At 45.8% G+C, this 12,853-nt stretch overlaps 1 long non-coding RNA gene across 2 annotated transcripts; it reads right to left on the reverse strand.

Annotated features, from left to right (window-relative positions):
• Positions 1-1,545: 1,545 nt before the first annotated feature.
• LOC139179937 (uncharacterized) lies at positions 1,546-12,091 on the reverse strand. 2 transcript variants are annotated; one of them, XR_011564234.1, is made up of 3 exons: positions 11,607-12,091; positions 9,473-9,524; positions 1,546-7,853 (listed from the first exon to the last, which is right to left on the reverse strand). It is a non-coding gene; the product is annotated as an uncharacterized lncRNA (long non-coding RNA). The 2 variants fall into 2 exon arrangements; XR_011564235.1 differs by lacking the exon at positions 11,607-12,091 and adding an exon at positions 10,891-11,583.
• Positions 12,092-12,853: the final 762 nt, after the last annotated feature.

A 12,853-nucleotide genomic window follows, 5' to 3' on the forward strand; every position in this document is an offset into this window, starting at 1 on the left:
ATTCAGTTCAGTCACTCAGTCGCGTCTGACTCTTTGCGACCCCATGAATCGCAGCACGCTAGGCCTCCCTGTCCATCACCAACTCCCAGACTTCACTCAAACTCACGTCCATCAGGTCAGTGATGCCATCCAGCCATCTCATCCTCTGTCATCCCCTTCTCCTCCTGCCCCCAACCCCTCCCAGCATCAGAGTCTTTTCCAATGAGTCATAGTGATTCAATATTTTTATGGATTAAACACCAAAGTTATTATAAAATATTGAGTAAGTATCCTGTGCTGTACATTATATCCCTGTGACTTATTTATGTTATAACTCTAAGTTTGTAACTCTTAATGCCTTTCACCTGTTTCACTCCTGTCCCTCATTCCTTCCCCTCCAGTGATCGATCACCAGTTTGTTCTCTGTATCTCTGAATCTATTTCTGTTCTATTAGTTTGTTTGCTTTTTTTAAAAAATTCCACTCCTGGATATTTACCCAAAGAAAATGAAAACACTATTTTGAAAAGATACATACATCCCAATACTTGTTGCAGCATTATGTACAATACCCAATATGGAAGAAAACTTCAGTTCAGTGGCTCAGCCATGTCCGACTCTGCGACCCCACGGACTGCAAACTTAGTGCCCAGCAATAGACGAATGCATAAAGATGAAGTGTGTGTATTCAATAGAACATTACTCAGCTATAAATTTTTTTTGCCATTTGAGACAACATGGAGGTTGTTATGCTTAGGGGAAGACTTTTTCTTTTACTCCCCACATCTAACCCATCAGCAAATCCTGCTGTCTCTACCTTTTAAATACCATCCAGAATCCAACCACATCTCACCACACTGCTGGCACCGGCTGACCCAAGCCCCAGTCCAAACTGCCAACATTTTTCACCTCTTGACTGGTGTCACTGCTTCTGTTTTTCCCCCTGGCAGGCTAGCCACCAGAGGGATCCTATTAAAATGCCAGATACTTTCATCTCCTTCTCAATGCCCTCTCAAGAAAACAGTTTGGCAATTCTTGAGCCTGAGTCAGGGATGTACCCTGAGGCAATGGTGATTCCTTGACCCAGGAAGGGTGGGAGAGACAGGAAGTACAGGGAGGAAGTGCATTTGGGAAATGAGTTTCCAGAAGTCTAGGCCACCAGCTACTTTTAGGGCCCTCAGAGCAGCACTTACCTCTAGCAGACCTCCAGAGGCAGAATGTAGAACCAGAGCACAGGCTCAGAGACTGGAGTGAGAGTGGGGCTTCCTTTCATTCCTAAGTGTCTGCTCCCTGAACTCCAGGATCCTCTCCAGCAGCCTTCCTTGTCCCCCAAACGCTACAGAAATTGAAACTGGCTTCACGGGTTTCCTATGAACCAACAGGCCAATATAATCAAAGCCCACAGCATACTGCTGTGCTGAAAAGGATTGACTCCACCTGTACCATGAACTCGGAGAAGGCGATGGCATCCCACTCCAGTACTCTTGCCTGGAAAATCCCATGGATGGAGGAGCCTGGTGGGCTGCAGTCCATGGGGTCGCAAAGAGTCGGGCACGACTGATCGACTTCACTTTCACTTTTCACTTTCATGCATTGGAGGAGGAAATGGCAACCCACTCCAGTGTTCTTGCCTGGAGAATCCCAGGGACGGGGGAGCCTGGTGGGCTGCCGTCTCTGGGGTCACACAGAGTCGGACACGACTGAAGAGACTTAGCAGCAGCAGCAGCAGTACCAGGAACTACTGACTTAAAAAAAAAAATTATTGAGGTATATTTGAGATGTATAAAAATCGCACATATGTAATGCATACAATTTAATGAGTTTGAACATATGTGTATACCTGCAAAACCATCACCAAAATTAAGGTAACAGACATAGCCAGCACCTCTAAAAGTTTCCTTATGTCCCTTGCCAGTTCACACAGCCATCCAGCTACTGAGCCTGGGCCAGAACCCAGGGGTCCTACCTCCCTTGATACCAACTGCAAGTCCAGGTTTCCAAAACCACCCTTGTGTTGAGTAATTGCTGCCAGGAATCACAGAACTCACTGAAAGATGTTATACTCACAGTTACAGTTTATTTCTGGGAAAGGACAGAGATCAAAATTAGCCAGAAGAATAGATACAGACATAAGAGTATGGGAGGGTTCCCAATGCGAAGCTTCTATTGTCCTCAGAATGCCTGATACTCCTGGTGTTGATATTAATGTACAGAATATGCATGGAGTGTGGTCAACCAGGGAAACTCAGTCAAGCTTCAGTGTTCTGAGGTTTTACTGGGGCTTCATCGCATAAGCATGAGTCATTGATTTATTGTCCATGGGACTGAACTTAGATTCCAGCCTCACCCAACTCCCTGGAAGTCAGACTGATATCACTTGGCCTGAGTCATCTCATTAGCATAAACTATCAGGTATAAGCTAAGGGGCCCACCAAGAATAACAAAGACACTCCCATCACTTGGGAAATTTCAGGGGTTTAAATGTTTCCTCCCAGGAACCAGGGACAAAGGCCAGACCAGTTTGGGTAAGGCCAAGATCTTCACTACACACGTTACATTTGTGACATATCGGGAGCCATAAAAAAGGCTGAGCACGGAAGAATTGATGCTTTTGAACTGTGGTGCTGGAGAAGACTCTTGAGAGTCCCTTGGGCAGCAAGGAGATCAAACCAGTCAATTGTAAAGGAAATCAACTCTGAATATTCACTGGAAGGACTGATGTTGAAGCTAAAGCTCCAATATTTTGGCCACCTGATGTGAAGAGCTGACTTGACTGGAAAAGACCCTGATGCTTGGAAAGATTGAGGGCTTGAGGAGAAGGGGCGACAGAGGATGAGATGGCTGGATGGCATCACTGACTCAATGGGCATGAGTTTGAGCAAACTCCAGGCGACAGTGAAGGACAGGGAAGCCTGGCATGCTGCAGTCCATGGGGTCACAAAGAGGTGGACAAGACAGAGACTGAAAAACAACAAAAGGGAGTTGCAATAAAAAATAGCTATAGCCTGTGTGTGCTAGGTGCCAGACACTGTACACATATTTTGTCAGATTCTCACAACAACCCTGCAAAGCTGATGTTTGGTCCTTTTTTACTGATAAGAAAATTGAAGCCCAGAAAGTTGCCTAAAGTTTTAGAGCTGGAAAACAAACAGATCTGACTATGCTGACAAACTCCTTGGGCCCTTAGATTCTTGTTGCCAACTTCATTCATTCATTCATTCATTCAACAAACATTTATTCAAGCCCAACTATGTGCCAATAACAGTTTTAGGTGTTGAAGATGCAGCAAAGGACAAACAAAAATCTCACTCCTATAGAGTTTATATTCCAATGGGAGAGGTAGATAATAAGCACTAAATGTGTAAAATAAATATTTTGAATGATTTAAAGCGATGCATGTAATTTGTATGTGTGCATTTGATTCAAACTTCACTGTAACAATTGTGAATTTTGAATGTGGACTGCTATTATATACTGTTAGTTTTGTTAATTCGATGATGGCACAGTAACTATGTTTTCCCAAAATAAAGGTACTTATCTATTAAAGATGCAGGCTAAAGTACTTACGGATAAAATAAAATTATAAAATGTTGCTAATTATTGATGTTGGATGATAAGATATGCAAAGAAAGACCTTTATATTGTTCTAATTCAGTGTGTATTTGAACACTTTGTTAGTACAAAGTACGATTTTTTGCGGTTTTTTTTGGTTGGTTGGTTGTTCTTTAAGTGGATAGGGCTAACAGACAGGATGTGTAAGAGGTATTGCAAGACCAAAAAGCAAATCAAGGAAGACCTCACTAAGGTTACAGTGGAGCAAAGACTTGAAGGAGACAGGGAAGAGATTTATGGGGTTCTCTAGGAAAGAACATTCCAAGCAGAAATGGGAGCCCTGAGGTGGGAGAGTGCCGGGTATGGCATGTTCAAAGCATAAAAAGCCAACTGCTGTAAAGGGGTGATCAATGAGTAAAATAGTAGGGGGTCACATCAGAGAGTTCAGAGATGGATGAGGAGGAGAGGAAATGCATACAGAGCCCTATTCAACAGGGAATTCACACCCAAATTATGTAAGAATACACACAAAACACTGAGGGATAGTGCAGTCAACTTCATAGAAAAACTGGCAAAAGACTTGAGCTGGCACTTTACAGAGAAAGTTATGGCCAATCAGCAGAGGAAAAGGTGTTCTATTTTATTAGGCATTAGGGAAATGCAAATTAAAACCACAATGCTACACTTTCACATACCCATCAAAGGCAGGCAATGCTAGGTATTAGAGAGGAAACAGAGCTCTCACACTGCTGGTGGGTATGTAAACTGGCACACGTGGTGTCTACCTAAACTAAAAACAGGCAGCCGTCTTAAGCCATCCCATTTCCCGGTATACATTCCAACAGAAAGCCATGTAATATTCACCAGACGCTGGAAAGTATGTTCAGAGCAGCACTCTTTCTTAACAGCCCAAACTGGAAACTATCCAAATGCCCAGTGATAGCAAAATGGACAATGGGCTAGTCTAGAGTATTGAGAACAACAAACGAAAGAATCTCATCAAAACAGCGAGCAAAGGAAGCAGGCACAAAGGGCCTAACACTATGTGATTCCAGTTATGTAAGTTCAGAAACAAGCAAACCTAATCTGTGCCGTTAGAAGACGCAGTAGTGGTTACCACTGGAGAAAGTGACTGGATAAGAGCTTATGGGAGGGGAGGGGAGCTGATGACAACCTGTTTCTTGATCTGGATGCAGGCTAAGTAGAAGAGTTCAATTTGTAAGCAGCCACCATTGATCATCACCACTGATAATGTGTATAATTTACTTTTCAGTATCTGTATTAGAGTCAATAAACATTAAAAACAAAAATCATGCCGGAGTGTCTCAGTTCCCTCCTCTGAACTAGCAGTGAAAACACCCAGCCACCCCTACCCGTTTCATGCTGCATCAGAGGGACGCAGAACACTGTGCATTTTGGGCTTAAAAAAAGAAGACATGCTTTCTCAACTCACAGATGCAACCCCTATGTTTAAAGCTGCTGAAACCATCACAGGGAGCTCTCCGGCTCATAGGAGGGGGGAATCTAAGAACTGGGCAAGACTGTAAATAAAGTCTAAGAACTGTCTTCCCTAATAGATGTTAATAATGTACCTTACTCACAGAGTCTGACTCGACTGAGCACACACACACACATACACTCCATATTATGCAACAGAACAGTTTCAAACACCATCGTGATGCTAATTAGGTTATGGCATTGTTTTGAGAGCCATCATTTTGAGTTTAAAGAAAAAGAAATTGAATATTTTAAGTGTAGGCATCATGAGCTCTTTTTAAAACCAATTTTAAAACCAAAATTACAACTTTTCAAACTAGAAACAAAGAGGCACTGAAACATCCTACAGGTTTTCATTTCTAACAAGATATAAACAAACAAAAGCGTAACTCATATAAACAAAAGGCATGTGGGGGCCTCACTTAAAAAAAAAAAAAAAGAGTAATAGCTCTCAACCTGAGATCAAAAAATGAGAAAGTCACTGTGGACTTTCCCCAAACCTATTGATAGGTCTATTTCTTCCTACGCCCTCATAAGGAGCTATTGTTTCAGAATTCTAAGAATTTCAAATAAGCACCTGGTGAGGACCAGTTTATCAGTCCTTCTGGCTCAATAAGCTGCTTTTCAGTGACCCCAGGGACTTTGACCAAAGTCAGCTTGTTTCCTCCTTAGCATTTTGGTTTATTTTGGTTTGGGGGTTTTATTTTTCCCCCTATATTATTTTCTCACTTCTTTAGATTCAATTTTTACTTTTATCGTTTTTTCCTTTCCCTCCGTTTTTCTTTTTAAATCTAGTTTCTTGCTATTTGCTTTTTGTTCCATTTTATCCTTCTCTGGCATCGTGTTTTGATTCGCCATAAAGACCAGTTCATGGGGTGAATTTTGAACTGCTTTGATTTGGACCAAGCTTCTCATCAGCTCTTCCCAAACGTGAGCTGGCGTTAGGACACCTCGACTCCAAGCGCAGCAGTGAGTCCTCCATGCTGAGGGGCCTCTGAGCCGTCTGTGCTGAGGAGACACTCGGATTCGCATGGTCTCCTCCAGACCCTCGAGACCATTGGCAAGGGAGGCTGGGCTCCAGCATGTCCCCGCTGGGAAAGCGACAGCCATGAAGACTGCTGATGAGACTGGACAGAACTCTTCCAGCCTCCGGAGACAGTCCACAAAGCAGGAATCATGAGGGCTTGGATCATCCCACAAAGTGAAACCTCTCAAGTGACAGAGGCTGAGGAAACTCCCCGCCTTGCTCAGAGGATGCTAGTGGAGGAGAGGTGTGTGAGCACCTGTGGCTCAGGGCAGTAGGAAAGCAGAGAGGCTGAAGGCAGAGTCTACCAGTAGTGTGCTCCGTGTGGCTGGTCACCAGGAGGGTGCTGTCCACAGACATTTACAAGCAGAAAATCTGCTCTTGGATGTGAAGACGAACATCAGACTCTAACTTCTTCAACAAATTCACCTTTCACAACAAGCTGGACACCTTCTGGAGTGGTCCCCCTCATGCTGCCCTGGAACTCTCATAAGTAAGAACCACAGGAAGTTATCCTGGCCACAGTGCGATGGATTCCTGCCTTTTGATGGACAGAACTTCAAGGAGCTGCCAGAGGGGTACTAGAACAGAATACATTAGGTTCATTTCTGGATGGATGGTTATGGGATGAAAAGCTGTTTAAGAAATTTCTTGATTCTCACTAAGAAATAAGAGCAAATTGTGAAGGATCCATGGATTATTGTGGGTCATGGATATGAGGAACTAAAGCTCTACATGGAGCCACTCTCTGACTATAAGGACTCTGGGCAGAGTGACTTCATGGCATCCATGGTTACACCTGGAGATGGAGATCCAGGACTCGCTGATAGGGCCAGAAACAGGAGGCAATGTTCCAGTATCCCCCCTGGGTTATAAGAGATCTGAGCTGGAGGGCTGCCGGATCACGCTGAAGCCTCAGCCCTCAGTCAATCTAACCAACAGCAGCCTTCCTTCCCCACCCACTGCGTGAGGGGATAGGGTCCCCAGCAACTGCAAGCAGCACATCCTCACCTCTAAGCTGCTACTTAGAGCATTCAGAGGAGGAAGGCAGATCTGGAGGGCGGAGGACCACAGCACAGCCTGCGGGGAAGAAGACCACCCTGTCCCCTGCCAACAGCACCCTGTCCACCAGTACAAATCAGCACAGCCCCAGCTGGTCCCCATGTTCACCCCTCTCCCTGCAAGGTCAGCAGCTGGAGTGGAGCCCTGGGTCTGTCCAAAGGGAACTCTGCCCACAGGGATGGCCTCACAGGTGCCAAACCCCAGGCTTGTGCAGTGAGGTGAGACCCCAGTCTCTCCCCATGGAGCTTCTCCAGGAAGTTCAAGATCAAATCTGTGGGAAGAAATTGAGGTTTGCCAGAGGACCGTGAATGAACCTGAAAGCAAAGACAGAGGAAGACACTCCACCGCCACGTGGTGGGCAGCGGAGGCAGTGATAAAACGGTGAGCTGTGCCCAGTACACAGCAGGTGGAGGATGGAGACCACAAGCTGCTTCGAGAGAGAGGAGATGATGCGGGGACAGAAGACAGTGCGGGCACAGGAGAGAACGTGGACACAGGAAATAGTGCAGATACAGGAGATTATGCGGGCCAGGCGCTGCTCCAAGGGAGTGGTTGCTGGTACAGTCGAAGCGTCTCCATGGCCTCCTGGAGCATTGCTTCCAGATCCACCCCCGGGGACCAGAGAAAGGGCTGCTCTGAGCTGAGGCCACGCTCACACGCCTGGACCAAACCTCAGCCAGTGTTTCCTTGGAGCCCTGCTCCTGCCATGATCCCCTCTTCTCTTCCACCGAGTGCAGAGCTCTGTAAGATGAACACAGACAACTCCAGTGAGAACACACAGCTGTTTACTCAGAGCTGGTCAGTCGACAGAGTCATCACTATCACTCAGGTTTGGCAGGGAGCCCAGGCCGGCAGGGCGGGGGCATGCTCCCAGGTGGAAAGGGAAGGCTGGGAGTGCGTGGATTGGAGGCTGATGGCCAGTGGCTGCCTCCCCTCTCTGCTCCACTGGGACCATGGAGACTGATTGTGGGGTTTCCTGGGAGGGGCTTGGACTGGGTTGGAGAGTTCTCTGTCCAGCCTTCCCAGGCTCACTTCTAATCTATTTGCTCCCCTCAACTTCTCCTTCAAGCAAACCACCAGTGCAACCTGCCCCCACCCACCCACTGACCCTGGGCCTCGGGCTGCAGAGGTAAGGGGTAGGGGCTCTGGCCTCCTCCACCCCGAGCCCGGAGCCCTCCTCCTTCCCCAGAGCAGATGTTTCTCCACAAGGTGCTGTGCAAGGCTGTTTGTCCCCCTTGTCGGGTCTGTGCCATCGCCTTCCCCACCCCGCTCTGGGGCCTGGAGTGTGGAGGGCTGCAGAGACCTTGGAGCCCCCTGGGGTCCCCAGTGGACAGGGACACTGAGCATCTCCATCCAGGAGAGCCTTTGTCTGAAAGCACCACTATCCACCACCCTCTTCCCCTTCGTGTCCCTGGGTCCACCGCGATCTGGGTCACAGCTAGTTCCTCACAGGGAGCCCCCCAATCACTGCCTCATCTCTCTGTCTCCCAGCCATCCCTTCCTGGCAGTATTGCCTGTTCATGGACTGGGGGACAGACTGGGCAGAGTGGACCCCTCCTGCTAACCCTGCAGCTGGTGTAGGGTGCAGGCTGTGGGTGCCGGCTGGTGCTGGCATCACACCCCTTATCTAGACCAAGCATTCCCCTTCCCTCCACTCCCTCTTTTGCTCTGAGGGGTCCAAGAAAGCCTCGCTTTGTTCCCAACTGGGCTGGGGACTGGGAGATCCCAGCAAGTGGCCCTCCTCTCCCAGCATCCCCTCCTGCACTTAGTTTCTCCTAGGAATAAGAGAATGTTTTGAGGGGGAAAACTTAAGTTCTCTATAAATAACTTTTAATCTGAGAAGAATGGGGAGGCTTTGGGGGGAGTCTTCACAGAGAACTGACATTGGCTGACTTATGTCTTATCAGGAAAGCAAGAGTTTGGCATTTTCATCTCCCACAGGCTGAAGCAACCTCTCCACCCCACTGTGGCTGATAAGGCTGGGGAAGCTCAGACATTCAAGGGACTGCAGGCTGCAATACACAAGTGTCCACAGAGAAAGTAGATCAGATGGGGAACAGTGAACGAACTGATTATAAAATTACCAGACTGATTTCACCCTGTGGCTCTAATCCACACGACTAGAAGGAAAACCCAAGAGAAAAATTACTCTTCTGAGGGAACCACCTCAAATGAAACACTTGCTTGGATATTTGTTTAAATATTATTGTCAACAGCCTGATAAAATTTTTATAAAACAATGTTTGTGATAGATATAACACTTGAATCCGGACAACATCATTTGACACCCCATTTGATCCAGTTATAACTGGAGCTGAATAAATCCTTGAAACTCCCAGGTATTCAAAGAAATAAATTACCTTTCAGCCAGTTAGTTTGAGATGAGTTTCTGTCATTTGCACCCAGGAGAATCTAGAATAAACAAATATTTGAATAAAATTGGCACTTAACATTTGTTAATTCTGTTTGGACTATAAACATAAATGGACTTATGTGAGTACTTTTAATTCATAACAGAAAGAAATAGAAAATAAATGGAGAAAGGATCATAGATTTTTATAATCCTTCATCTGCAAAAGCTTTATTAAATTTCAGTTTCTTTATAATTTTTCTTAGCTTTTAATGTGTAATTTTTCTTAATATGTGTACCTGGGACAAAGGCATATTTAACAAAAAAGGTCAAGGTCCTATTGTATTTTGAAAACCTTTTACATTCCAGGCAAGGCAGGTTCTACTTGTTCTTGGAAAGGAAGAAACTTTGACATAGATTTAAGGCCAATGTGCAAAAGAATAGATTTTAAAACAACTATTTATAAAATATGACGGAAAAGGAGCAAAGAAGATTACATTTGTGATTAATTATGATAATAGTACAAAACTAGGGTCAATTAAACATTTGTCTAGCACTTATTCTCAATACACACACACACACGCAAAGCAGTTACTCAGCTCAACAGGTTCTAGGACACTAGATTAAATTTAAATAGTACCTAAAATGTATATGAGAATTTTATGATAGCTCCCAGTAATCATCAAAAAATGAACAAAAGACTTATCTCTACTCCCTCTTATAACCCCACTGAAATAAGAGTAAATAGATTCAATTAAAAGTTCAACCATAAAGAAAAATAAAAGTGGCAGGGAGACACAGCAATGAGTTTGGAAGCACAGAGCACTGGATTTGAGCTCCTAGAGCAAATTTCCACTGGCGATTTTGCAGTGGGACGGAGCCTCAAGGGGGAGGGGACATACATATACCTACGGCTGATTCATGTTGATGTACGGCAGCAACCAACAGCATCAGCACTTCCCTGATGGTCCAGTGGCTAAGACTCTGCCCTCCCAGTGAAGGTGGACTGGGTTCGATCCCTGGTCAGGCCCCCGTCGTGATCAGGTGGGTGGAAAACTGGGGGAGTCAAGGCAAGTCTGAACACAGAGTGGCTGGAGTCTATATCCCCTTGCCACTGGCTGAAGACTGGAGGTTTACTCCCTGGAGATGCTCATTCAGCAAAGCTCTGGACTCGGGGGCCCCAGCCTCCCCTGGAGGTGGTAAAGCTGTGCAGAAAGCAGGGGAACAAGTGAGAATTGATATACCAACAGTGTGAGCCTCTTGCCCACTAGGATCCCTGAATACTGGGAGTTAATTTAGGGTACAGCTCTCAGGCTACCTTTACCTTCTTTCTGCTCATTATTACATGTTTTGAATTTTTTACAATGACATGTATTATTTATGTATGTAAACTAAATTCAGGAGGTAAATTACTTCCAACAGACATACCAGACCCAAAGAATGTGTTGCTTTGCTCCAACAAAGAAATGACATCTTGAAGAGCAGCTAAATAGGAGTGACCCTCTGATGAAGTTGATAATCCACTGTTATTCACCAAGACCCAACTGTCCTTTGCAGGCTTAACTCAACAATCCTTTGGAAAGCAATTGGGGTTAAGATCGCACAACTGATAAATATCTGACCATAATTGAAACCCATTTGCTGGGCCCCAAAGTCTAAGCAGAGGTCCCCCACACGCATGAGACCTCTGTATCGAGTTGCCACTCACAAGTCTTGACTTGCAGCTCGATCACTAGAAATTCAGAGAAGGCAATGGCACCCCACTCCAGTTCTGTTGGCTGGAAAATCCCATGGACAGAGGAGCCTGGTAGGCTGCAGTCGCAGTCCATGGGGTCGTGAAGAGTTGAACACGACTGAGCGACTTCACTTTCACTTTTCACTTTCATGCATTGGAGAAGGAAATGGCAACCCATTCCAGTGTTCTTGCCTGGAGAATCCCAGGGACGGCGGAGCCTGGTGGGCTGCCGTCTATGGGGTCGCACAGTCAGACACGACTGAAGCGACTTAGCAGCAGCAGCAGCACTAGAAATTAGTCTCACTTTTTGGTAAGAGAATACATTAAAAAAAAAAAAAATTACTCTCTCCCAAACATTAAATGAATTGTAAGGTGGATACCAAAGGAAGAACCATTCCTCCTGCGATACCTGAATGATCTCTGATGATGCTTGAATCATGACTGGCTTCCCAGACGGCGGTTTGGTAACGAATCAACATCCTTAACGGCCCAGACGGGCGCGAGCGGCGGGGCTGCAGAGCAGCCGAGTGCCCACCGCCCTCCGGCCTCACCCCGGGTCCCGCAGCCACGCTTGGAGGCCCTGCTCCCCCGACTCGGATCGCGGAGCCTGGCAGAGCTCGGGAGGCACTGAAGCACCAGGAGAGACTGTGACCACGACAAACTCACTTACAAGTTGCCCACTGAGGGTGGGAACTTCGACTCTGTGACCAAACTGCAGAACGCGAGGAGCTCGGAGGAAGAGCGAAGGGTTTCACCCCGGAGATGGTGCACCAAGGCGAGAGCCATTGAGGGGTAGGATGTGGACACGGAGAAGGCCCAGGATGCTGACAGCTACTCGAGACATTTCGGGACAGTTTCTGGTTGTTCCTCTGCAGGTAACAGCAGGTCGTCTAAAACAACGTCACAATGGGGCTGCAGGTCCCCTTCACAAGCGGTGGAGAGTTTTCAGAGGCGAATCCCCGAGGGTGAGCTCGGGCCTTCCCGCTGCAGAACCGGGCAAAGAAAATAATCAGGGATAAAGAAGGGACATACATAATGACAAAAGGGTTGATTCCCCAAGAAGCCTTAACAGTGTTTAATAGGGATGGACCTAACAACAGAGTCAAATTTGTGAGGCAAAGATGGATAGAATTACAAGGAGAAATAAACCCGTCCATCATGATTCCAACACCCCTCTGTAAGAAATGGACACATCCAGCAGGCACAAAATCAGTAAAGATGTAGCTGACATGAAGAGCACCATCATCGATAGTATCTGTTGACATCTATAGATTACTTCATCCCAACAAATGCAGAGTATATATCTTTATCAGGCTCGCATGGAACATTCACTAAGATAGACTACATTCTGGGGCAGAACATGGACTTTAACAAATTCAAAACAACAGAAATATAGAATATACTCTGCACCACAGTGGAATTAAAGTAGAAATCAAAACAGAAGGATAGCTGGTAAACCTCCAAATAGCAGAAAATTAAATAATATAGTTGATACATGAGTAAAAAAAAAATTTCTCAAGAGAAATTTTAAAAAATTTTTAACTGAGAATGCAACTTACAAAAACTGGTAGGACCAGTAAAAGCGATACTAACAATATGAAAATACACAGCATTGAAGGCATGTATTCTGAGAAGGTAATGGCACCCCACTCCAGT

The sequence above is a fragment of the Bos indicus genome, chromosome 26 (genome assembly GCF_029378745.1).
Source record: "Bos indicus isolate NIAB-ARS_2022 breed Sahiwal x Tharparkar chromosome 26, NIAB-ARS_B.indTharparkar_mat_pri_1.0, whole genome shotgun sequence".
NCBI lineage: Eukaryota > Metazoa > Chordata > Mammalia > Artiodactyla > Bovidae > Bos > Bos indicus.